This window comes from Mus pahari, chromosome 11, assembly GCF_900095145.1.
Source record: "Mus pahari chromosome 11, PAHARI_EIJ_v1.1, whole genome shotgun sequence".
Taxonomy (NCBI): Eukaryota; Metazoa; Chordata; class Mammalia; order Rodentia; family Muridae; genus Mus; species Mus pahari.
The window spans coordinates 368,355-372,135 of record NC_034600.1 but is presented as its reverse complement, the minus strand read 5'-3'; positions in this window follow the sequence as shown (position 1 = coordinate 372,135).

Here is a 3,781-nt window from a genome sequence, read left to right as displayed (position 1 = left end):
TTTTTTTTTGGCATTTTCTTGATTGTTAAGTGATGTAGTAGTGTCCAGACAGGACGAGCATCACCACCTTGGGGAAGTGTTCTTGGGTTACGTAAGGATTTTGGGTGCACAGGAGAGGAAGCACGGTTCCTGCTTCACTTGCTGCCCTAACTTCCCTGGAAGAGAGACGGTGACCTTTATGTTGAAATAAACTATTTCCTCCCCAAGGTTGTTTTTGGTCATGCCATTCATGACACCAACAAATCTGTGTAGGAAAGCATTAGAGGCATTTCCCTCCCCCTGCCCCCCATACCTCTGTTGGCATCAGACTCTATACTAGAGGCAGTGTCACAGAACCTTTAGATGTGCGCAACCTTTGCAGGACACTGCTTGTATGCTGCAGAAGAGCCCTATTGAAACTAAGAGTACAACAAAGAATTTTGTTTTCCATTATTTATCACTGAATTTCATACTGTAGATAAACTTTTTAAAGACTGTAGTTACATGTTGAAAAGTTGTTCTAAACTCAGTGAAAACTGTAGGTGTGAATGAGAGTAAGATACTCAATTGACGATAGAAGCTGTTTATTCTATTCTTCACACCTTAACATCAGAAAAACATTTTTTAGGAAACCCTACAAATTAAGTAATGTGACAAAGCCTTAACTAAGTTCATTCCCTACCTAGGGTGCATATTGAATTCATGTTGAGTTCATATTGTAGAGAAACCTACATACAACGAGTCTGTATGATCCTTTTCTAGTATATACACCTCATAATCGCAAATGAACAAAACTAATATCAATAGTGTAGCAATGTCTATTCTTATAACTTATTTAATAATGGGATATTATGTATAGCACACACATATTAATATAGAATGTGGATAAACATGAGGTATTGTTTACAAATGATATGATGTATTTGATATGTCTGAAAGAAGTCATTACAGACGTCAGAATCCTGCAGATCACTCAAGTTTGAAGATAACAATCTGTTATATAATCAAATAACATGGCTGAGGATATTGGAGATGCCGAAGCATGGGGCTGAAGAATCAGCCAAAAGAGAGGGGCTAAGGCAACCGGGAATGAGTCCTGCCGGCAGAACCAGATGGCAGGGTTCCCTATGCCATTTGCAGTCAACTGATTTTCATGAGGGGCCCCCACATGTCAAAGTGGAGCTTTTGGATTGTTTGTCATACTGAATTTTAGTCCTTGGTCTGGTCACTCCTTGTGCTCTGATTTTTCTGTTTTGGAATGGGCATGTTTATTCTATGGTGTTGTATGTTGGGAGCATGTAGCTAGATTTTTATTTTGGATGGGGTCAGAATGAAGTGGTTAGCATGAGCCTTGGATGAAGTATGGATTCAAGTCTTTTCAAGTTACGAAATTGCTAAATTCAATACACGTTTTGAAAGCTTGGCTCTAGTTGACTTAGGAGATGGATCTAAGACTTGGTACTTGGAAGGTATGGTATGATTTAAAGTGATATAACTGAAGCCAGCAAAATGGGTTAGTGGGATAAATGTACTTTGCAATAAACCCGATGACTGGAAAATTTCCCCAGTACCCATATATTAGAGAAGGAAGAAACCCACTCCTGAAAGTTGCCTTCTGACCTCCATGTATGGGTCCACACTGACAGACATATGTACGTGCACAAATAATAAACTTAAAACATGTTTTTAAGGTGTGTTTGCATTCAAGTAACAAGGGGTGGAGAAGGGATCTTTACCTTAGATGCCAATAGATGAAGTCTAGAATCACATCGTAGACAAGCCTCAGGCCATTGCTTTGAAGGGTTTATCCTCATTAGTCTGCGGTCAGACCTGTGGATTGTGGGTGGACAGGTCGGTCCTATTGGTTGGTTGGGATCCTTGATTGTACAGGAAGGAAAGCATGAACTGAGAGCAACCATTAGTCATCTATCTCCATCTGCTTCTTGACTGGAGGCAACGTGAGCAGCTGGGTCAAGTTTTTGCTGCCTTTATCACCATGGTTCCTGTAAGTTGCCTTTGTCAGGTATTTCATGATAGTGACAGGGTAAGTGACTTAGACTGCATGCCAAGAAAGAGTAGCACCTTGACATTAATACATATGCGGCAGCACTTTTATCTATTTCCTCTTTTAATTTCAGTCTACCCCCTTATTACCCTACTCCCCTTAAGCATGTCACCTTTCTTTTTATACATGTAGCCACACACACACACATACCCCCCCCAACACAGTTACCACTGACATAGCATCAGTATGGCCTCTGTACAAATGAATGTCCTTTATCAGTAAAAACCTGAATGCTTTATGTGGTTTGATTGTGCACTGTGTCTGTGTCATTAGTAACAAGGATTCCACATCTTGGTCGCCTTGGAACCAACTGAAACACAAGCTCCTGGGAACCCTTATAAAGTGCTTTCCTTAATCATACTAAAAAGGAACGTGACCCTAAAGCAGGGCCGTACTTATTTGTCGCTAATCCACATAGAAGGATATTGAAGGAAGAGTATTTGCTTCCCCACTGCTTGCCCCAGCTCTTAAATCCAGAGTATTCTGGATTCCATCAGAGACTAAAAACCAGCAATTCTTCAAGTATCTAGAATTCCTCAGCACCAGATTGGAACTGCAGACATGTAGCCCCTGGTACTGAATAGTTGCTAGGTTCGTTCACTTTTCATAGTGAAACCACCTCTGTTGCAACTACCCGGAGTATATCCTGTAAGCCAGTTTTATGAATTCTTCTAACTATATGCATTCCGTTGTGCTATTCCTTTAGAGAACCCTACAGTAGTTGCTATGTAACACTTTTTGCATTTTCAATTTAAAGTAATATCATCTAGCTTGAATAATTTGTGTGTTTGCACGATGAGAGACATAGATCTAATTTCACTCATCTTCCAGGGCATTGTTGCAGAAAATATTTAAAAAGTCAGCCCGCCATCTCTCCTGCCCTGCCGGTCCGTGGTCCCACTCTAGTACCGGTACTGGCGGGCCACAACACTATGTCCTGGCGGGGTCTTGCTCAGCGTGTTCTCACCACTGGGTACTCTCTCCCAGCTAGCGAGTTCGTCTCGCTTCCACACAACACCCCCACCCCCCACAGTCAGCCATATCAACTAGTAACCCAGTAGAAATATGACTCTCAAGCTTAATTATCCAATCAAATTTATATAACAATATGATCACAATTTACAAGATGCCAGTACAATAATTTCAGAGCCAAATGGATAAAGCTTTAACCCAATTATTCCAACCTTGTGAAAATCTTAGCTACTTGTGTCTGTTTAACCACGTGGGATCAGGATCATCTTTCTGTACGTCTGCCTCCCTGCTGGCTTCTCCCCTCAGTTTACCTCTCTATCTCTCCCTGTTCCTCAAACTCCTAGCCCCGCCTCCCCTTTCCTGTCCAGTCACAGGCCTGCCAGTGCCCTAATGCGATTGGACAGAGAAAATCCTGCAACAGGGCATATCCAGTTTTGACAACAATATTTGTTGAAAAAAAAAAGCGGCCGGGCAGTGGTGGCGCACGCCTTTAATCCCAGCACTCGGGAGGCAGAGACAGGTGGATTTCTGAGTTCGAGGCAAGCCTGGACTACAGAGTGAGTTCCAGGTCAGCCAGGGCTACACAGAGAAACCCTGTCTCGAAAAACAAACAAACAAACAAACAAAAAAGCTATCAGGTCCAGTACCTAGTTTTTATACTTTTTGTCAAAAATAGCATGTCCATTGCATTAGCATTTATTCCTTGGGTCTTATTTTACAATGCATTGACTGCCTTTTTTGGGGGGGGGGTGCAGTCCTCACTAT